The sequence below is a fragment of the Schistocerca americana genome, chromosome 5, assembly GCF_021461395.2.
Source record: "Schistocerca americana isolate TAMUIC-IGC-003095 chromosome 5, iqSchAmer2.1, whole genome shotgun sequence".
In the NCBI taxonomy this organism is placed as follows: Eukaryota; Metazoa; Arthropoda; class Insecta; order Orthoptera; family Acrididae; genus Schistocerca; species Schistocerca americana.
In genome coordinates, this window is record NC_060123.1 from 583,814,712 (window position 1) to 583,839,412 (window position 24,701).

The window sequence follows — 24,701 nt, forward strand, 5'->3', positions numbered from 1 at the left end:
GCAAGACGGGGTGGGGCAAGATGGGGACCTTCCCCGTCTTGCCCATACTATTTGTCCAACTATTACGTTCTTATCGTCTCATGTGTTTACCTCGCTGCGGGTTTTGAACACGTACATTAAACGTTGAATACAATTGTAAATAGAATGGTATTCGTTATTCCAACGTTTCGTAATTAATTACAAAGTATGCCTTAGGCTATATGGTGAATAAAAATACACAAAACGTGCAAAGTCAGTATTCTTGCTATGGTTTAACGACTGGCTATTGGAAATATGGTATTTACTGTATAATATAGATTACCAGGAATGATCTGACTCAATAGTACGTTCCACGTGTTTTATTTCAGATGGTTCGCAAGTATCGGCGACAAACGTCTAGGCAAGATTGCTGATTGGAGTCAACGGAAGGCGCTGTAATGGCTGTTATGGAAGGTCATATGGGTTCTTTCAGGGCTGCTCGACAGTTCAACGTGCCACAGAAATATATGCTTCAGCGTCGGGATGCCCACGACACTTGTACAGGGACAGAAAGTGATGATGACGAGGCTGTCCACGCTTGTGTGTTATGTGAAAGTAAGAGGCGTAAATAAAACGCAATACCTGATTCTACAATTCGCAGAACCATGTTTCGACACTTTATCGTCACATAATTTCGTTATTCCACTCCTTATTTAAGCTTTAGAGATGAATTCATGCTAGTTCCCCATCTTACCCCACATATGAGGCAAGACGGGGAATTGGTAGTTTATGTTTCAAATCGAGATATTTCTAACTAAATGTAACGAGTTTGCAGGTTTCTTTGCATGCTATTGTAATTCAATGGTTTGTAACGTTGTTACTTTAATTTTCTATGAAAGCGGTGCTGATAGACAATAAAAGCGGGTTAAAAGCTGTGAGCTGTCTGGGGAAGTAAACCTTGCATTACTGGGCAACTGTTTCACCAGGTATCCAGTCTAGCTTACCAAATTCCCAACCAGACTAACATTAATTATCATCTTTTAATAGTCATATGACAACCGGTGATATATATAATTCTCTTTATATATATATATATATATATATATATATATATATATATATATAAAGAGATTTTAATAAAAAGAGATAAATCAGTTTATATTTGGAAATTTATTTTAACATTGATCATTGAAATTTCAGCACATTAAACTTGATTCGTAACTAAACTGGTGCCTTATTTAGGACTGTGAAATATGGAGCCAAGATTGGGAGACTGCATACAACACTGCATTCATAAAATAACACACGAAGAACGTTGAAACATATGCAAGAGGAAATTAACCACAACCAACCAATTCAATTTTCACCCAAAGAAGTTACATTCGTAGCACAATCCTGTCCATCATGTAATTACCACACACTGGTATACTAAATTCATACTAATTCTCTGTGAAATCTTCCCGAAAAGAATAGCTGAGGGCTACTTTGATGATTACACCACATGGTTCACGTGGTCAACTTGGTTTACACAAAGAGTGTAACTCCACAATAATTTTGATAATTAAAATAAATTAGATCGAAAAGCAATTTACAAAAGAAAAACCTCGAACTGGTTACTATCGTCTTACTATTAACCTGATGCATCAAACAATTGTATAAGCACGTGGTGCTGGTCTCACAAAGTACACCCCACATGGGTTGAACATAAAGAAAAGTTGCTATATTGAAAAATATTATCAAGACGAGACGTTATAATCTCACACACATTCGCATTTAAGATTGATGATCTTAGAGTTACTGATCAACACGTGGTTCCACTTTACTCACCAAGTAGTGACAAAGCAACTACTGGAAGCTATTCTGAACTTCACACTCGAAATACATTACGTTGCAATTTAAAATAACATTAGATATTTTAGAGCTAAACCTGAAAAGGTGATTAAATTTTCAGTTAGGCTGAACTTCAGAAATCCATTGTCCTACGGACTTAGCCAGAGATCTTACCACTTCAGACGCTCGCCACGAACCGACTAACCTGCGCTCCTACCGAGCGTGCTTCCCAGATACAAACGGAAGTGACCAGAGAGACAGCTTCCTATGCCAACATGACAAGGGACGGACATGACCATACTAAGAATAGAAACCTCTCTGCTTTTAGAAAGCGTAGCTAGCTGTTTCGACGTTGGTCCTACTGTTGTCTAGCAGACAGGCTTGTCTGCTACCCTCAAGCATGCAACTAGAAATACATTTGCTGATTCATCCTCTCACACAGAAGGGAAGGGGGATGACAGTATCTTATCATATACAGTATATCAAAGAAAGCGGATGTAGGTTCCGTATGGGACTGTGTGACATGAATTACATATAAACTGTGTTTTAAAGTGTGGTAGTGTGACAGATCGTTCTTGTTTATGTGTAAAAGTAACACATTTCACTGCTCAGTCTCCTCCCAGATAGTCGGAAACACCACAGTAAATTTAGAAGAGGAATTTATGCCGTAAATGACAATATATTTAAGAAATTAACGTGAAAGGAATCCAACAGAGACAAACAAATGATAATCAAAGCTACTTGAATTTGTTTATTTTTGTCCCTTTTATAAGGGTTTAAAGCTGGCTTCCCCATCTTGCCCCGCCTTCCCCTACATGATATGAAATGGATGGAAGAGCCTGCTGTGTAGTAAAGGCAGCACTGTATTTAAAAAGGATCTTGTCGTAATATGTTTTGAGGAAAGATATTGAGCAAAAGAGTTTGTATTAATGGAAGAATGATAAAAGTCAACTTTGAAGGGAATCTACTTTTTTTTTAATATTTGTAACTGTGTAGCTTCTTATCGTTAGAACATTGCGTATGTTTGAAGTGCAGTGATCTTGCCTTATAGTTGAAACAAGTGTCAACGAAGGCAACTGAACACAGAATTCTTAAGAAGCATTTTTCGAACTTGTCTAGGTGTGAGAACTCTATGAAAAAGTGTATTGTTGTCATGGATTAATGAAGGTTAGTTAACATTGGAGCCCTTTTTCTCATTTATCAGTCGTCAAGATTAGTGCCCCATTTTCATTTTTACCTTCACGACTGTCTGCACACTCGCAGTGTATACCGTCAGTTGTGTACTGAGAAGCATTTTATGAAAATTGGTAAGATACTGCCTTGCACTGCACATTGCAAGTACGGCAAATGAAATTTGATTTTTCACAGTCACATCACTATTCCTAATAGCAACAAGTTAAAAGTTAGACGAGCGTTCTGTGCGCACAGGTAGGCAAGCAATTTAATTACCGTCAAAGTTCATGTTCACTGTAAGGCACATTGACTGTCAGAGTGTATTTGTGCATATAATATCATAGCAGTCAAGAGGCTTAATACCAGTAGAAGATATCAATAAAGTGCTACATGTATCTTGTGAATTTTCAAGCAATTTTATTATAAAATGAGATGCGTTAATTTTTATGTTCATTTGCTGTGTAATTATAATAACAGTTCTAATACGGTGATTATTTGCAAGAGTAAAGAGAAAAATTAGCAATATTCTGAGCCAACATTTTAATCTGAGCCAATTTGTTTTGTAGTCAGAGGTTGGTTGGTGGGCTGTTGGTGGGCTGATTGGAGGGAGGGGATCAGATAGCGAGGTCATCGGGGAATGAAATCGACCAAGCACTTTAAAAGAAACCATCCCAGCATTTGCCTGAGAAGATCTGGGAAAATCAACAGCCAGATGGCATATGTAACTTTCATTACAAACGGATTGCTTTCTCGCACACTAATTGCTTGATGTACCGGCTAGTCCAGATTTCGCATCGTGCAGCGAGAGCACCACGTATTTCCGTTCAAAATTATACTTTCACAGAGTTTTGTTGTGTCGGCTACTGAGGGAGATATGGCCAGTGGCAGAAATCGAGAATGGTCTGTATGTAACACTTCAAGATTACTTCACTAGAGGTATGAATTAAAAAACGCATTCAGTCACAATTTTTCGTCTTTCATTCAGTACACGATGCAGTTCGGACCCTGTGGGTCCATCTGCAGGTGTAATTCGTTTTAATACATGATTTATTTGTTCTCTTGGATGAGATGAAATGCATGTTCCTGTCACGAAAAGTTTGATGTTAGGATCCGAATTCCGTAAGTCAAACGCAGAAAATATGTGCGAAATAGAGGAAAAGATGAATAGTATAAACTTACCAAATAATCCCAGAAAAGCGTTTTTAACGTTTTAGTAACAGCGTAAGTTTTTTATCACTTCATCGAAGAGGCACAATCGCAAACACATGTTTGTAAACACTTCACAGATGTTTTTGTACATGATGTGGTCAAAGATGAATTTTTCATAGTGCTAAAGATATAATTATTAAACAATTGACATACGCAGGAAGCAATTGACACATGTAGGAAATAACTGTAGAACAGATCTGTAAAATTATTGAAATAGCTGTGGCTTGCAAAATCTGTTTGTTTGTTTAACATCGATTCTGGTTTTTTGATTTTGTGGAGGTATATCTCCAGTTGTTCCAACAGATTCAGGGTCTTATGATTGGCTTCATTATGTATTACCACCAAATATTTTTATAGGCTGTTGCTGACATGTTTCGTTTCCAACATATGTTGTGCAATGACTGATTTTTCAAATTGGTTGAGACTGAAAGCATTTCCATGTTCTTGAAAACTGGTTTTAAAGTTTCAGCCTGTTTTCCCTACATAGTAGGCAGGACAACTGGGTCATGATACTTTGTACGCTCCACTGTAGTTGTATGTTTGCGTACTTTTTTATATTTTCTCTTCTTTCACAGTGTTGTCATGCTATTGTGTATTTGTCTGTCTAAAATAACAATTGTTTTGGCAGTGTAGCCATTGCTTATGGTAATGCTATTTATTATATCTCATTCTTGAGGGTGTTTACTCCTAAATCAAGAGAGTGTACTCTGTGTAGCATGGACCTAAATGCAGCACGTTTCTGTGTGTTGTCCAGTGTTATGTCTGTGTATGTGAGTTTTCTGTGTATGATGAAATGGTGTTTTTGTAGAGGGTTGGTGATTTTAAGATCCAGGAAATGTATGCTTTTGTTGTCCTCATGTTCGACTGCGAAATTTATGCTTTTGTGGAAAGAGTTGAAATCTGCTACCAGCTCTTCACTCTCATCCTTTGTTCCATCAAATAGAAGCATGGTATCATCAACATATCTCCAGTAATATATTATGTTACTTTCGAATCTATTGTTTTCTTTAAAGAACTTACTTTCCACATGATTGAGAAATATGTCCGCCAGGAAACTTGATTATTCATATGTGCACACAATTCTTAGCTATGGCATTATTTTTTGGGGAACAAACGCACAAAATATGAACACAATTTTCAGACTCCAGAAAAAAGCAATAAGAATAATAATCAAAAATACTAGTCGAGCTCATTGTAAAGGTCTGTTCATAAACAATGGTGATTTTAACTGCTCCATGTGAATACATTTACCACTGAGTTATACACATCAAAAATAACATTGGTAATTACTGCAAAAACAGCTCTGTCCATGACCATGTAACATGAGATAGACTCAACTCACATTTACCAAGAAAAAATAAACATAAGACTCAAAACAGCATTTTCAACCAAGGAATAAAACTGAACAATACATTACCAAAAGAGATTAAGGAAATTGCAAAAATACACTTATTTAAAAAGGCAGCTAAAAAGTACCTGTTATGCAATACAGCAATACATTTTATATATTGAAGGATTAGTTAGATAAAACAGATTAGGAGTTTGATAAAAAATGTTGTAGAAATAATTAATAATAATAATAATAATAATGATTATAAAACGTCCAACATTCCACATAACACCTTCGCTTTATGTTTTTTCCCTTCTTTTTTCCCTTCTAGAATCACTCACCCCCAAGCTGTGCCTAGCACAATACTAACACCACTTCCTCTCTCTGAGCTCAACATCTCACTCATTGTGGAGGGATGCTAACTTAGTTTTTCTGGACAGCAAATGAGAAGTTTTGGTGCAGAAAATGACCCAGAGATCACCATTGTGTGTGTGTGTGTGTGTGTCTGTGTGTGTGTGTGTGTGTGTGTGTGTGTGTGTAGTTGTGTATTTGTTACACTAGTGAAGTGTTCTGAAACAATGTGTGTATAGTGTGTTCAGTGACTGATAGTGAGCTATGAGTGAACGGTGAGGCCTTACACTATTTAATAAATTATTTGTAAAAAAAAGTATTGTATAAAAGGAGTAAATCTAATGAATATGTCTAACTAGAAGTCTTTACATATATGTGCATATGAATTACCTTACTTTAAATTGGCCTAAACTTGTAAATACTTTTACATGTCCTACATCCTTGTAAAAAGAGATTTACGAATAAATAAAGCTACTACTACTACTACTACTACTACTAACTCTAGAAAAGAAAAAAATCGGAAGCCATGTTAAATTAACAAACAGATTTTGCATGACACAGCTATTTCAGTAAATTTTAAGATCTGTTCTTAAGTTTTTTTCTTACATGTGTCAATTGCATCCTTCATATGTCAATTTTTTAATATCTTCTGCACTATGAAAAATTCATCTTTGACCACAGCATGTACAAAAACATCTGTGAAGTGTTTACAAGCATGTGTTTGCGAATGTGCCTCTTCGATGAAGTGATATGCTTGAAAACGATGGAGGAAAAAAGTTATGCTGTTTCTAAAACGTTAAAAACGTTTTTCTCGGATTATTTGGAAAGTTTACATTATCATCTTTCCCACTATTTCGCACATATTTTTCGCGTCTGACTTACGAAATTCGTAACCTAACATCAAACGTTTTCGTGACAGGAATACGCATTTCATCTCATCCAAGAGAACAAATAAAGCGTGTATTAAGACGAATTACACCTGAAGATGGACCCACAGGGTCCGAAATGCATCGTGTATTGAATAAAACATGCTCTTTCCATTGGCGCGCGGCTCAGCGCCTTCTTGTTGCTCTTTCACGGCGCTGCGTTTGTCGGAAGTCAGTCGATGCCTTAGAACTGCACAATTTTGTTGCCCTGCACCGAGTTTCCAAGATGCTACTCCAGATGGGAGTAAAATCATTGTGCACAACGGGAAAAAAATGAACCCTAAAATGATGATTTGGCCCTGTCTGACTTACCCCCTGAAGCAGGTCTTAGGATCTCTTAATGCTCTTTAATATAAAATTACAACCTAAACATAAATGAATGATTAAGGCAACTAATACTACTAAACGATTACGTTATTTCCTATTATGCATTTACTGCTGATTAAAAAACAAACCTTTACATTACATTTCTCTATATTTCCAGACTAAAAATTGCTCATCAATTGCCCAACTATGGCCCTTTTTATGACCACGCTATCTAAGATAAATAACGCAAATTGACTGACGTCATCTATGAATCAAACACTACAAGACACTTCTTTTAAAGATTACCTAAGGTGGTGTTTAAACATATTGAAAACAAACTAACGTGATCACAGTTGTTTAGCTTTACAGCCCTAATAAGCTGAAGCAATTAGCAATATCACCGTATGTACTGCGTCCGGTTCGTTGGAGTGATGGGTCTCGTACACGTCTGTGACGATGGAAGAACTCCAGCCACAAAATAAAACTCTTTCAATCACTAGGATGGCACAAGGCTGTCCTCTGACTAATATACTGTAACACTGTCTTCTCCTGTCTGTGTCCTACAGAGAGGAGAACTCTTAGCCACAAGGACGGAGTTCAAATAACGTCTCAAAGTGCAGAAGAAGTGCTCTCAGTCACTGAACGCTGTGTACTCAACGACGACTTCCAACCCGGATGCGAAGTCCAGAATCGTATAAGGTCGCAACAGTACAGTGATAAACCGTAATAACTATAAACTCTCCTGAGAGCAAAGGCAGAAAGTCCGCCTGTACCAACAAAGCTGTTACTGAGCGACCGTCACACATGGGCGCTCAAATACAGAAGATTTCTTCTTTCCACCGCCGGCTCCCTAGCAAGGCTTGGCTCCCCACCCTCGTAACTCAGAAAACGAATCATCTTCTCGAAACCTCTTAATATTCTCCCTCTCTACAGGTTCTTCCGAACGCTGGCCAACCATATTTTAGTATTTTGTCGTGCAGTGCGGAAAGTACAATGGTATTGTTCTGAGAAAATTCTTGGGAGTAACCCAGCCTCCGTGATTTGTGAGGTGACGCTTCCTCGTTCTTCTTAGCTGCGTCCAAAATTTGCAGAGTTCCCGGTTATCCTTCTGGCCTAGCTACAACACCGGCCAGCCGCACTGTATTGTATTTCCGCGTCGAGGCGTCCAGACTGTCCGTCTTAGCACTTCCTGTGCCAGGCAGGACCAACACACCTGTGCGGCCTTTTTCCAGATGGTTCAGATGGTTCTGAGCACTATGGGACTTAACATCTTAGGTCATCAGTCCCCTAGAACTTAGAACTACTTAAAGCTAAGTAACCTAAGAATATCACACACATCCAGGCCCGAGGCAGGATTCGAACCTGCGACTGTAGCAGTCGCACGGTTCAAGACTGAAGAGCCTAGAACCGCTCGGTCACATAGGCCGGCGCTTTTTCCACCTAGGGCTTGAATCTGCCTTCCGTTTCATCTCCACTGGCGTTCCAACCTCTACTAGTATAGGCAATCATTCATTACACTGTTCGGATAATAAAGACACTTCATCACCTTTCATGCAAAAGCGTTAACAATTATGTACAAGGCGTACGTCACAATGTCAGTCTCGTTTAAATATTCATATATACGATGTACAACCTATCAAATGATACCGAATTGTGGTTGTAGGTCACGGCAAAGTATGTAGGTGAGTGCTTGTGCTCCGTCTTCAGGCCACGAGTGGCCTACCGGGACCATCCGACCGCCGTATCATCCTCAGTGGAGGATGTGGGTAGGAAGGGTGTGGGATCAGCACACCGCTCTCCCAGTCATTATGATGGTATTCTTGACCGATGCCGCTACTATTCGGTCGAGTAGCTCCTCAATTGGCATCACGAGGCAGAGTGCACCCCGAGAAATGGCAACAGCGCATGGCGGCCCGGATGGTCACCCATCCAAGTGCCGACCACGCCCGACAGTGCTTCACTTCGGTGATCCCACGGTAACCAGTGTATCCACTACGGCAAGACCGTTTCCCAGATCAGTGCTTGTAAGGTCCGAAATTATAGCCACCTTAGAAGTTTTACACGTTTTTCAGGTACTAACTACAACAAACTTTCAAATTTATAATAATGACTTCTTAGACTTGACGACTTTTTTATTAATGCCAACTACACACAGAGACAAGATGTTCATAATTAAATCCCAATGTCTGACTAATTAGATAAATGACTGCTGTTGTCACAGCGGAGGCACCACCTCTGAGCCCCGTTTCAATAACTTGTTTAACAGAAAGGTAGAGGTCGCCAAGTAACTTCCACTGCCTTTGCTGAAATCAATTACTGGGTACGACAGCACTCGAGTTTAATTTAACTAAGCCAAGCTTTTTAAGTTTCAGAGGACACTTACCCATAAATTTAATATTACTCGTACTGCCGTGGCTCCTTCTTCTTCTTCTTCTTCTGCTTTTACGGCCTCATTGGACCACTTCAGTCAATCATTTCTGGTCCTCTTCTTTGGTATTTTCCCCTTTCGAGTGGCCCAGTATCTCTTTATTCGTTCCGATGCTTTTCGTCGTTCCTTATCTGTAAATACCCTTTTCATTGTATGTCGTTTGTCAATTTTTGGTTTAAATCTTATTTCTGTGTCCCTCAACTTCTTTAAATTCGGCGTTTTGTTCTGCAAATCATCCAGAGTTATTTCCAGTTCTTCCATATCCTCTCTTATTTCCTTAAGCCATCCTCCTTGTTGTTTCAAATTCCAGAGTTTCTCAATAATTTTCCTTGATAATCTGGTTTCTGGTGTCCTCAGAATGTGACCACAAAAAGAGATCCTTTTCTTTCGTATAGTATCAGTGATGGGCTCCAGTTCTCTGTATACCACTTCATTTGGAACTATCCGCCATTGCCCAGCTTTTTGATATTTCTTATTTATGCATGTTCTAGCAATTCTTCTCTCAACTTTTAAAATTTTGTCAATTCTGTTTTTCTGGGTGACTTTAAAAAGAGTTTCACTTTCGTATGTAACCTCTGGTTGAACCACCGTCTTGTAATGTTTTAATTTAGTTTTAATTGATAGACATTTTTTATTGTACGTAGACCATGTTAGTTTTTGAGCTTTTATCATTTTATTAGTTCTTGCTCGCCATGCAGGTTTCTCGTCGAATTTATGTGTTATAATTTCACCCAGGTATTTAAATTGTTTCACTATTTTAATTTCCCTATTGTTCACTGTGATGTGATCTATTACAAGTGGATCCGTTACCATTATTTCAGTCTTTTCAAATGATATCTGGAGTCCTAATTTTTGTGCTATATTTTGTAAGCTTGTTATTTGTTTCGTGGCTTCCTGAATATTATTAGCTAGTAATGCTAGGTCATCAGCAAATCCCAAGCATTTTAGGTTTGTTTTGTCTTTCTTAGTTCCAATTTTAATATTCATGGGATTTTCCTTGTACCATTCTCTCATTACATATTCAAGAGCACAATTGAATAGCAATGGTGATAAACAATCTCCCTGTCTCAACCCTGTTTTAATCGTAAATGGTTCAGATATTTCTCCCCTAAATTTTACTTTGGATTTGGTGTTTGTTAAGGTTAACTGTATCATTTTTATTAATTTAGGATGAAGTCCAAAATTCCTTAATATTTTCATCATTGAAGATCTATGGATGCAATCATACGCCTTTTTGAAATCTACCAAGGTTATGACTAGTTGTTTTTGCCTTCTTTTGTAGACATCCATAACTAACTTCAAGGTGATTATCTGTTCTGGGCAGCTTCTCCAGGATCTAAATCCTCTTTGATATTCTCCCAGTTCCAGTTCTAGTTGATCTTTACAGCGGTTGTATAGTATTCTTGACATGATCTTATACGTGCAGTCCAAAAGGGATATTCCTCTATAGTTGTCTGGATTTGATTTTTCTCCTTTCTTATGTAATGGATGTATTATAGCAGTAGTCCAATTTTCTGGTAATTTCTCTTCATTCCAGATTTTTACTATGCATTGGTGTAATGCTATCTTTACTGGTTCTGCTGCATATTTCCAAAGTTCAGCAAACGTCTGATCTTCTCCACTTGCTTTGTAGTTTTTGAGTTCTTTCAAAGCTCTGTAGACCTCATTAATTGTAGGTGGATTTATATTTTCTGCTGGTGTTTTAATTGGGGTTTCTGTGTTTATCTGAAGAAGTTCTGGGGGATCTTCACAATTTAGTAACTTGTTAAATGTTTCTGCTAGAATTTCTGTATTTTTACTATTGCTATGGGCTAGGTTATTATCTTTATCTTTTAACATTAATGTTGGAGGATCATATCTTTGTAATTGTCTGCCAAATATTTTGTAATAGTCTCTTGAGTTTGTTTTTTCACTATTTGTTTCTATCATTAGAAGTATATCTTTTTGGTACTGACGTTTAACTCTCCTTATTATTTTTTGTGTTGTCTTCCTTTGTTTTGTGAGTTCCAAATATGATTTTTCTGTTCTTTCATTTTGATTCCTTAACCAGGCTTGGTGTCGATCCAACACTGCTTCATCACATTCATCGTTCCACCACTGGTGTTTTTTCCTTGGATTTATAGGGGCAACTTATTCAGCTATTTGTTTCAATTTGGGAATTATTTCTTCCAGATCATCTGTTATTTTTATATCCCTGGTTTGTGCTTCATAATCCTCATTTTGTATCAGTTTATGAGGGTCATAGGTTCTCTTCTTCTTCTGGTGGGATTTTTTCTTTGCTAATGGGGTAAATTTAATTTTTATTTTTATCATGTAATGATCTGATCCGGTATCTGTCCCTCTCAGTACCTTCACATTGTAAATTTCCTTGTGGTAATTCTTATCCATGCAGACATGGTCCAGTTGCCATTCTCCTTTTTTCCGGTCTGGATGTTTCCAAGATTTTAGTTTACTTGGTCTTCTCTCAAAATACGTCGACTTTGAGATCATGTCATGGTTTCTGCAAAATCCTACTAGTCTTATGCCATTTTTGTTTGTTCTTCTTTGTGCTGTCCATTTCCCTATTATGTCTCTATATCTCTTTTCCCTTCCTAACTGGGCATTGAAGTCTCCAATTAAAATTTTGATGTGATTTTTATTAATGTTATTCGTCGTTTGATCTAAGAGCTCCCAAAATTTTTCTACCTCTTCTCTGTGTTCTTTTTTATTATTTTTATCATTTGTCAGGGCATGGGCATTTATTATTGTGTACATTTTGTTTGCAGCTTTTAGAGTTAGTGTTGAGAGCCTGGGAGATTGTGCTTTAAATTCTATTACGGACTCTATTATTTTCAGACTCACCACGAATCCTGTTCCAAATTGTGGACACTGTTTCATGGCTCTTTTCCCTGGTATTCCCTTATAAATCCTGTATCCTTGTGATTCTAACGGCTCCTGATCAGTATTTCTCATTTCTTGAAGTCCAGTTATGAGAACCCCTTGCGATCCATTTCATCCGTCAGAATTTTGAGTTTGCCTGGTTGTATGAGGGAATTTATATTGTGTGTCGCAATGAAGTTTATTTGTCCTGTCTTGAGTTTTGGTCGTCTGTCCGTTTTGGGTATTTTCAGATGCTCCGACTCATCCAAGTTATCTTTCAGGTGACTGCCCACCGTATCCAAGTGCAGTCTTCCTTGGTTATTGCCAAGCGGTGGATTATTCCTTGAAAGATTTCCTTCCATGTTTGACTTTCAAAGGTACTCAACCTTGTATGGAGCAAGCTCCGAGTTACAACTACGGTTGTTAGCCGTAGAGGTTGTTTAGTGTTTGGTCCGCGAGAGCTATTTTATTTCGCTCAAGTCCGCCGGTAAACCAGTGAGGACCCCCCTATCTGCCACCTGGGATGCGCCACGTCGGAGTATCACCTCTCCGCCTGCTACGACACTGTAGTAGGTTCGTGGTGCCGTGGCTCCATAAGCAAACAACCCGCCTGCTGGAAGTTTAAATGTGCCGATGTAATTCACCATGGTGTCGTAGTTAAATCTACTTCAGTCAGTACTGGTCTGCAGGGCAGGCTCCGACATAATACAGCTCAACCACCGAGTCCCGGAGTCGTATAAAGAAGCCGGGCACATCTGTAATACACTCCCTGAAATCGCCTGTGCTCACCCGAGCCCACATTACAAGTTCTAGTGGAGCCGCGCTGCTCCCTGGCTCAGAACATGCTGGCCTCTCACTGTACGCTCACCACGGCCTACAAGTTGCTCCACAGCCACAAGCCAAAGATCCTTATCGTAACTCGAATGTGCCTACAATCTGCGCACGCAAGGCATCGACCGGTGGTTGCATATTGTTCTATGATGAATTCAGGTTCTGCTCTTCTCCAAATGTATGTATCACGGCCTTCTAGATGTATCCCGCACACGTTTGGTTGAAAGCAATCCACAGAATCGTTTTTCACTGAGCTGGTAGTGAAGTTCTGCATCAAAATGTGGGCGAGGCAGGGAGGCCGTGTCACACTTTGCGAGGTGCCGGGGCTAGCAGTGTATTTAACACTAAATTCTAGAATCTACACATGTAAATGATGCTCTAAGCCCCCCCCCTATTCTAACTCCGACTTTTGCTGTTGCACAAGGATTAAAAAATATACGCGAACTGACTGTAATCAACCCTGCAAGTGGAGTAGAAAAGAGTTTGGCACCTGCAATAATTTAATTTGATAAATAAGTTAAATAAAGGAAGGTTTCATTAACGTAGTGAGAAATGATGGGTTGCTCTACCGATTAACAGAATGAAAGTTTTGTCCAAAATGACAATATGATTTATTAAGACTAAACACAAAATAATAAACAAAAACACATGAAGCATTTATAATACATCAAATTGGCTCAAATTGGATACACAAACAAACGCTGTGAAGGTGAAGTTGTCCCTAAACTAGATTGTGAGGTTTATGACGAAGTGGTATGTGGAGCCAATTCCTTGCCACTCAAATCTTAAGAGAGACACACAGCTAACCCAACATTAATTGCTGCTACTGAAGACAGAACAAAGTTAGAAAAAGACGAACAGGCACACTCTGCTGGGCTCTGATTATCACCTAGGAAAATCCCTATCTGCCGGTGCTGCGGACATACATTACCAAACTGTCTTCTTAACTGCCAGAACACGATCTGGCGTATCGGAGGCGAGGGCTGGTTGCTTCGACGTCCTCGACCAAAAGGCGAGACCCGACTACCTAGAGCACCCGTACAGGCCGAACACACAACATTCCCGCCCCCACGACAGTGGCCGTGGTTAAACGTTCCAATCAGCAACTCCAAAACCGGCGGAAAATTCCACTCCATTGCCGGAGCAATACCATTCCACCAATGGAGATTCTTGGCGCCAATTTCTGCGCTGATTTTGCTACGTCATGGAGCTATGCCCTGAGCCAGCCAATCACAGTTACTATTTTGCAGAAAGCGCGGGAATTTTCCCGTCACAACTGCCTGGGTACACAAGTCATTCCCACGCCTCGCTGGTAGCCCGCCAGAAAGTGTTTTCGCTAAGATTCTGCGAAGTAACAGAACCTTTAGCCCAGCCGCTACTTCAGACCCGTCCGGCGTGTTTTTTGACAATGTCGGCATCTGCAAAGCATTCACTCGACTTCCTCACACCCGTCGGCTTAACCCTTTCCAGATCAGGAGAGCCCGCCTGTCACCGGACCACCCGGGTGACGAGAGACGCTGGTTGGGAAGTCCGCGTGTGAAGGAATAGCAACTTTTCACCGCTTGCAATTAGGGACGAAAATCGTAAGATAGAAATATGAGAGGGGGCTCATGCCACCTCTCATAGCCCCTACGCCATTTTAGATTGTAATTGGTGAGCGGTTGGCTCACTTAGGAGCAAAGTAGTGAGTCAATCGCCCAAGAACAATCTTACAAACTGACTCCACATGCCGCACTCTATAAAAAAAATCACCGCAACTGAAAAATGCAGCTCATAGAGGGAGGATTATTTATGGTGTAGCCAACTTCACCTTCTTAATATGGAACACTAACACTCACATCACACATCCATACCCAGGGAGCCCCTTCCAAACACTGATTCACACAGACATTCACACTCTAAATATGGCCCGGGCATGTGAGCCAAATATGGAGCAGTTTATTCTTTACAATCAGAGTTGGAGTGCTATGCAATTAAATGCCCAAGATGTTACAACAATTTGAATCATTAAAGTAACCTGAACTCTCTCACACATGATACTGTTTAAGTTAACAATCTCTTTTTGTGAGCTTTCAGAATCCAATTACAACCTCCGATTCATTCTGTCTCCCTGCACCAAGAATAACCTTTACAAAATGTTCCCTGAACTGATGGTCCATTCACAATGACAGTGGTGGTATCTGCTTCAGTTTATGGGGACTTCAGGCACACTGTTTGAATACACACAACAATAAATACAAAATACAAAAAAAAACATGGTGTGGAGAACAATACAGTAATTTGTAATAAGAATTACAGTGTAAAACACAAAACAAGGTTCATGGGGCATCAAGTTGTGCGTGCACATTGCACAATGTTCACGACTGTGCTGAGAATGAGGCACTAAATCACATTGTTAGAAATATTCGAAGCGCTTCACAAATTCCACAGTACTAACATCACATAGGGCTAAACGTCGGGTGTTGTTGCTACGTTGTTGCAACAGCAATAGGGTATGCTAGAGCATCTGCAGTACTCTGTTGAGATTGGACCAAGACCCAAGCATATGATGACGGCAGTATGGTAGGAAGACACAGTGATAGGCTCTCCTCACGTCGATTAATTGTCTCTGAGGTCTACTTCTTGGGATACATCACTAGTCTTGGTCTCTTTTCTCGCTGGACAGTAGTTTTACGTTTCCCAATATTGCAGTCCGAGGAGGGATGATGGCATGTGGAGTGACTCCACAAGTGTGTGAGGTCATCCATACAGGATCGAACTAGGAGCGACGATTGCTACACCTGCTCTCTAAGAGAGAGGAGAAGTTAGAAATGAGACCATTCATTTGTTAGAGTGTGAGGCACGATACTGCTTTGTGTATGCAGATCGGCCAATGCTAGTGAGTTGTAAAAACCCAAACAGGTGAGTATATAGCGTCCCTTTCTGTCCTGAGGCACATGAGGCACAGGTTATGACACGATATGTGATCTTCTTCCTGTACTCACGACAACGTGGTCTGCCGCAGGGAATCCTTCCAAATGGCTGCCGCATCCGGAGAGCTAGCAGGCTGTCGCGTGTGGGTCGCGTGTTAGTGTCAACGGCCAGCCTCACTTTCGCTTGTGGCCCGGCGAGGATTGTCTGCCGCCTAATCCCTCAGGTATACGGCCCGGTGACTGTCAGTTTGTAGGACCGGATGCTCTCGCGCCCTTCACGTCAGGTGGCGCGCTGACGCTCACTTCTTGCAGGTAGCCGATGACCTCTTGCTTTTGCTCCGGCTGGCCTCTGCATTGCCACGATACCCGTCATCTGCACAATTCTTACAAAAATCTTATACCTAACTTTTCCCTATGACCTTCTATGTTATAATAAATTTACATAACGATACATTGATAGTCTGTCATTTCAGACACTCTAATTTTAATTTTATAGTTATTTATCTGTAGCTATCATAACAAAATCATGGAAATAATTTATCTTGATTTTTGTGTAGAGACCGATCTCACTATTGTACATGGTGTGTGACGCTATATTGGATAAAGAAATAAATGTGCGGGCCCGCACTAATATTACTGTTAATTATATAGATCGACAGTAGGCATGCTCAAGAATTAACTACCATTTGCCAACGATCTACATTCTATGTCTTTTAATTCAATTATGTTGTTATGCAGGTCTAAGTTTTACTGTGCTATAAAGAACATGCAACTATGCTACTTTCGCTCGCCCGTCGTCCCTCCATCTCCGGTCTGTGGTTTGGTGACCTGAAAAATAGCATCTCAACAGGCGCGCGCCAAACACTTGTGGTAGAAAACCGCCACAATATTAAGGATCTAGTTATTGTAAAATCCTACAGTTTAACTTATCCTAGTATATCGTACCTTTTCTTCTTTTTTTTCTTTTTTTTTATACAATACTCTTACATAATTCCTGTTACGTTGAGATGTCTCGCTGCTCGCCGCTATTGACGACAGTGATGTGCGCGCCGTATGACATGACCTCCGAGTTTTCATTACGCCTCTCTGAAACTCCGGAGACCAGGTTAGCCATGGCTATACAAGACAATAAATTTATAGTTGCAACTTCTTTTTCTATGTTATGCAGTATTCGCGATCAAAGCACACCTTTCCAGAGGCAATGTAATATGACCAAGCCAGGACTGGTTCCTGTTGAGGATTCAGTCGCCCAACACACGCCAGCTACACAGCATGTCACGAATATCCAAGTATAAGTCCCTGGTTATTCATCTGTGACAGTCACGAGCAGCACGGTAAATCCCCAACCAGAACATTGGCATGGTAGGCTTTATGCCCGCATTTCTCTCGTCTAGGGCACCATTGGAGTCAAACGCTCATAGGTTCACCCCGACTTGCAAGACAACGATGCTGGCGCAGCTCTGCAAAAAAAAACTATACTGCTCATATTCATCCTCGAAATCACGCAATATACCACAATCTCGCAGTGCACTGACGCGTGCCTGCAAGCATTGGTATGAACGTCTCACGAACTGGTTGTGGCCGCTATGGAGCGTATCACGACTTCTCAGAAGGCTTCTAAGAGCACGTTCTTGTATGCGCCCGTTTGTGCGACATCTCGTCACTCATCTTTATCCCTTAACATGGACACCAGATAGGAAAGGACAAAAACATTGCTCATGGAAAGGTAGTGCCTCTTATCGCAACGACAGAGGAGATCCCGAACATAGACAAAAAAAGTTAACAGCAGTAAATTCTTATGCGAGAAAACGCAGCGTGTTAATACTTTAACAATCTTAATCTATTAACGCAACGATTATTGTTCCCCGAAGAAAGTTTCATATATTTGCCTTTTCTACTATGTACACCACTTAAACTACTATTATTCCACGAACTTCTTTGTGTGAGAGATGTAGTGGAGTCCTATGGACTAGCGCCAATCCCTTGTCAGACTCCCCCTCCTCTGACGTGCATTAGGATTTCCAGGTCTAATTTCAATCCCCTGGTTCTCCTGTTGTCCTTGGTTTCGCTCTCTCCAATTACGGTCGCTTTGCCGTTCGTTATTCCTCCTCTCCCAGATTCCTCGTCTAGCATGACCCTGTTCCCTGACGTTCTGGTTTCCGTGTCTCTGGTTTCCATAACCTTGAATAACGTAACCTTGATTTCCGCAACCCTGGTTTCCTAACTGACCAGTGCGATTATGCGATCTGTTGTCGCCTTCCCTTGCTGGCCAGTGGTATTTGTTATTTTGCGCCTTCTTCCTGTCCTTTGCGTCTTGTTTATCAAAGACTACTTCGAGTTCGCGCAATAGACTCTTGAATGCGTCTATGTCAGATCCACACTTCCCGATAAGTGTCTGTTGATACCTAACTGGCAATTTGGAAAAGCAAAATTTAATGACTTCTCCGTTGCTATATGGACTATCTAAAAACTGATTCCTCTTGAGTAAATCATCAAAAAATTAGGTTGCGCTCCTATGCCCGGACACTTCCAGTTCAAGACAAAATATTATTTCCTCTTTAATCCTGTCTTGCGTTTCCTTTGACCAGTAGGTCCGCAGGAATGCACCAACAAATTCCTGACACGTCCGACACGTCGCTGCCACACCCCGCATCTTTTCCGCGGCTTGGCCTTCGATGTGTCCACACATGAATTCTAATTTTGCCTGGGTTGGCCATGACGACGGTAATGAATTTGTAAACTGCATCACCCAGCTCTTCGGATGCATCGACCCTCCATTGTCTTTGAACTTCTGGAATTTTAGTATCGACAGGAAGTGATTGTGATCAAAATCCTGTCTGATCCTCGCACTGGTGTTGTCACTCGTTTCCGATACTTGCACGTCTGCTGAGTGTCCTGTTCTATCTTGCTGATAACTGTGATGTGCTACCTCTGTAACACAGTGGAAGTGGCACTCAGAATTCACTCTCCTAAGTGGGCTACAATTATTGGAGCTATTACTCGCTGTTTCTGCGTGTGCATTGTTAGTTCCGCACTCGGTCATTGGGCTAGAGCACGGCGGGCTTTTCCTCGGAGACACAATTCTGTGTACTCCATCATTGGTATCTGAACGCGCAGTGCTCGTGTACCCGTTTCGCTCTAGTTTTGCTATTCGACTCTCTACTTCTTTCATTCGTTTCGTGATGTTCGTAACCGCGATATTACCTCGAGTCTTTAAGAACGCTAGGGATTTTGAGTGGGCTTGTGTCGCACGTCGCAAGCGAACAGCGAGTTGAGAAGTTACTTTTGCGATTTTCATCGCCCCTGTTGCTGCCGTTTTGGCTAGGCTTGCTACTTTTTGTGCTACCAGTGACATTTGTTTTGCTTCTCCACATTCTTTCTTTATTGTTAATAGTTCCCCACGAATTTTTCCTATATGCGAAATTATTGCCTGAGTGTCCTGCTTACGCTGTTCGTCAGCTTCTTCCTTCTCCTTCTTACGTTGTTTCTCATCTTCTTCCTTCTCCTTCTTACGTTGTTCATCAGCTTCTTCTTTCATTGATCGTAGGAAGCTCAGTATTTGGTTTACGTCATCTTTTTGATCCTCTTCAAACGTGGGAGATGTAACTCTGGACACCTGGGCGCTAGAGCTCTGACGTGGCCGAGCTAGCCCCTGTCTGCTCTCGTTCGTTTGATTATAAACTTCTGCTACCGTCTCGACCTGTGTGCCTGTCTCTGTTTCATCCTCTACTTTACTATCATAATCACGACCGTAACGCTGCTCTGACATCGCGTCCAAATCACCTTCCTCATCAATGACCCTGGCGTCCTGTCCTGCTAAAAATGTGCCCATCTCATCTCCGAACCTATTCCCGTCAGTAATCTGCCCCTTATCCATTATGCTATCCTCTTTTGTTTTAGCTTCGCTCGATAATAGTCGTGCCTTACTTCTCGTTATCATTCATGAAAAACAAATTTATCTAAAATGCACAATAAAATTAATCTACTCCATATATTTTTACACATAGACATAAAATATCAACAACGCCTCTCCAACGCTGTAATTATACGCACGATTTGTTGTGGTACAGAAACCGCACACAAACCCGACAAAGTGTGATGTGATACGGACACACCATCAAAGGAACACAAAAACAATGAACAAAGAATATATACACTGAAAACAAAAACTGTAATCATGCGCCGCTACTTAAAACTAAACGCGGAACTACCAGAAAAAAACTTGGGTATTAATCAATAAAAAAATTAAGCAAAAAAAATTGTGAGTGTCCCTACTGCTAATAATACTTGCTTATCAGCGATTCACAGGTAAGATCCGAGGCTAAGGGTCGCCATTTTATGCGAGGTGCCGGGGCTAGCAGTGTATTTAACACTAAATTCTAGAATCTACACATGTAAATGATGCTCTAAGCCCCTCCTATTCTAACTCCGACTTTTGCTGTTGCACAAGGATTAAAAAATATACGCGAACTGACTGTAATCAACCCTGCAAGTGGAGTAGAAAAGAGTTTGGCACCTGCAATAATTTAATTTGATAAATAAGTTAAATAAAGGAAGGTTTCATTAACGTAGTGAGAAATGATGGGTTGCTCTACCGAATAACAGAATGAAAGTTCTGTCCAAAATAACAATATGATTTATTAAGACTAAACACAAAATAATAAACAAAAACACTGAAACATTTATAATACATCAAATTGGCTCAAATTGGATACACAAACAAACGCTGTGAAGGTGAAGTTGTCCCTAAACTAGATTGTGAGGTTTATGACGAAGTGGTATGTGGAGCCAATTCCTTGCCACTAAAATCTTAAGAGAGACACACAGCTAACCCAACATTAATTGCTGCTACTCAAGACAGAACAAAGTTAGAAAAAGATGAACAGGCGCACTCTGCTGGGCTCTGATTATCACCTAGGAAAATCCCTATCTGCCGGTGCTGCGGACATACATTACCAAACTGTCTTCTTAACTGCCAGAACACGATCTGGCGTACCGGAGGCGAGGGCTGGTTGCTTCGACGTCCTCGACCGAAAGGCGAGAGCCGACTACCTAGAGCACCCGAACAGGCCGAACACACAACATTCCCGCCCCCACGACAGTGGCCGTGGTTAAACGTTCCAATCAGCAACTCCAAAACCGGCGGAAAATTCCACTCCATTGCCAGAGCACTACCATTCCACCAATGGAGATTCTTGGCGCCAATTTCTGCGCTGATTTTGCTACGTCACGGAGCTATGCCCTGAGCCAGCCAATCACAGTTACTATTTTGCAGAAAGCTCGGGAATTTTCCCGTCACAACTGCCTGGGTACACAAGTCATTCCCACGCCTCGCTGGTAGCCCGCCAGAAAGTGTTTTCGCTAAGATTCTGCGAAGTAACGGAACCTCTAGCCCAGCCGCTACTTCAGACCCCTCCGGGCGTGTCTTTTGACAATGTCGGCGTCTGCAAAGCATTCACTCGACTTCCTCACACCTGTCGGCTTAACCCTTTCCAGATCAGGAGAGCCCGCCTGTCACCGGACCACCCGGGTGACGAGAGACGCTGCGTGGCAAGTCCGCGTGTGAAGGGATAGCAACTTTTCACCGCATGCAATTAGAGACGAAAATCGTAAGATAGAAATATCAGAGGGGGCTCACGCCACCTCTCAACTTTTAATTCATTTTCAGGCACTTTGGATGCGATTTCAACAGTGAAACTTTGGGAACTTATTGTCCATGAGTTATACTAACAAATAAAAAATAATTCGAATATTTGGTCAATTTCATCAACGTCTGAGGCATTTTGCTCTGATTGTTGCTAGCATCATATTAAAAGTACTAGGGAAGCAGGTTGCTAGCCTTACTTGCACCGGGTCCTATTGAGTTTTACCCCTAACGGTTGAGGGACTAACCGGTGGATTAGGTAGTCTTTGCAGTCTGAGCAAAAAGGTGACCACGACTCAGAATATGTCCGAGATGCCCAGTCTTATTCCAAAGTAACGGGTATCCCGACTGTCAGGACCACTTACTTGGCCACTCATACGTTGCCCTTGGTTCATGAATTAAGACATGAGAACAGGAACCCACACCCTGAACCACCATATTATTTAAGGATCATATGTTGAAAACAATAGACTGCCTGGGTGAGATTAAGATACGTGAACACAAAATAAGCAGTCTCGCATATGCGGATGACTTAGTTGTGATGGCACATTCGATTGAAAGATTGCAAAGTAATATTTCAAAGCTAGATCAGAAATGTAAGGACTATAGTATGAAGATTAGCATCTCCAAAACAAAAGTAATGTCAGTGGGAAAGAAATATAAACGGATTGAGTGCCAAATAGGAGGAACAAAGTTAGAACAGGAGGACGGTTTCAAGTACTTAGGATGCATATTCTCACAGAATGGCAACATAGTGAAAGAACTGGAAGCGAGGTGTAGCAAAGCTAATGCAGTGAGCGCTCATCTACGATCTACTCTCTTCTGCAAGAAGGAAGTCAGTACGAAGACTAAGTTATCTGTGCACCGTTCAATCTTTCGACCAACTTTGTTGTATGGGAGCGAAAGCTGGGTGGATTCAGGTTACCTTATCAATAAGGTTAGGTTACGGATATGAAAGTAGCTAGGATGATCCCAGGTACTAGTAGATGGGAACAATGGCAGGAGGGTGTCCACAACGAGGAAATTCACAGAAAAACTGGGAATGAACTATATAGATGTAGCAGTCAGGGCGAACAGGCTTAGATGGTGGGGTCATGTTACATGCATGGGAGAAGCAAGGTTACCCAAGAGACTCATGGGTTCAACAGTAGAGGGTAGGAGGAGTCGGGGTAGACCAAGGAGAAGGTACCTGAATTCGGTTAAGAATGATTTTGAAGTAATAGGCTTAACATCAGAAGAGGCACCAATGTTAGTAGTGAATAGGGGACCATGGAGCAATTTTATAAGGGACACTATGCTACAGACTGAATGCTGAAAGTCATAATCAGTCTTAAATGATGATGATGATCATCATCATCATCGACGTCCCTCCTTAAATTTATTCAAATCGTATGGATATTGTTTGAGTTCTGCAACTGTACTGTAAGATTTTTGCGAAATGATATATACTGCAACACTCACTTGTTACCAATATTTTACTAGCAGAACGCGTTTCGGCACCATGCTGCCATCATCAGGTGCATTTACAATTATTTTCACATTGTAATTAAAATCAAGTGAGGTTAGGAATTACCAACAAAAATGCGTCTTTTTAGACATACAACTCACTGGCACACACAGCAATGGAAACTAACTTATCTTTATTTTAATTACAATGTAAAAGTAATTTTAATTGCATCCAATGATAGCAGCCTGCTGCCGAAACGCGTCGTCCTAATATAATAATGTTAAAAATCGACTGTAGCATATATCTTGTCATAGAAAATCGCTATGTTATTGTGTAGTATGGTAATGAGGATGATCTTGTGGTTGTCCGCATAGTGGCTAGTTCACTACATTCTACCAGCGCAATTGAACAATAGAGTAGAGTAGATAGTCTGGTGGACGCATAACCATTCGAGACCGCGTACTACAAGAGGCATCGCCTGGGGGAGGGTCTGACGTCAGGCAGCTGCCGGCGACAAACACAGGGAGAACCGCTGCGCCATTGCAGCCTCGCCGCGCCGCGCCGCACCGTTTGTTTCCGGTGAAAAGGCGGCTAACGAACCGCGGCCAGTGTTTCTGGCGAATCACCCGGTCTTTCATCGCCCGCGGCGAGCATTCGCCGCGCGTGCGCCGCTTTACGGATTCCTGCTGTGTGTGTGTATGTGTGTGTGTGTGGGTGCGTGTTCTCTCCGCCCTCTGCCTCCAGCCTCTCCCCCGCGGAGATAGCTGCTGCTGCTCGCTAGCCGCCTCTCATCATCGTCCCTCCAGCCGTTTACCTTGCCCTGGAGTCGCCCTCCGCCAGCCTGTAGTCTCCCCTGGAGTCGGCCACCGCCAGCCTGTAGTCGGCTGCTGCTAATAAATGGGCAAACGTCGAGGGCTGTTGTCTGCAATGCAGGGTTCCGTCCGCCTCTCCCCGCTGTTTGTTCTGTTGCCGCCACCTCCCTTCGATCCCTCCTCCGCCCATGACTACGTCGTTCCAATTCAAATTACAGGCGCTGAGCTCCTCTGCGAAACACTTTGCTTCGTAAAAAAATAAAAAGGTTAATACTCAGCACAATTCTTCTCTAGCCTGTAACATTCACGGAATGATCACAGAGTTTGCCAGACTTTCTTTCTAGCTTCTCGGAAACTAGAATGGCGAGACGGTTCTTCTTCTTGGCGTGACTGTCCGCTTCGGGCGTAGGCGATCATCTTGGCTATTCCGTCTTTATCAGTTGCAATGCGAAACAGTCCTTCAGAGCTAATATTAAATGAAGATCTAAGGTATTGGAGCGAGGAATTTCTTCTTCGTTCCCTCGATTTTTCCTTGTAGGTTACGTTGAAGCAGCTCGTATCGTGAAGTGACCAAGGTTTTGTAATTTGCGACACTTGATGATGTTGATATGCTCTGGGATTTTGTTAACTCGACGCAGAACCTCCACGTTTGTCACTTTTTGGGTCCATGATATTCTCAACATTC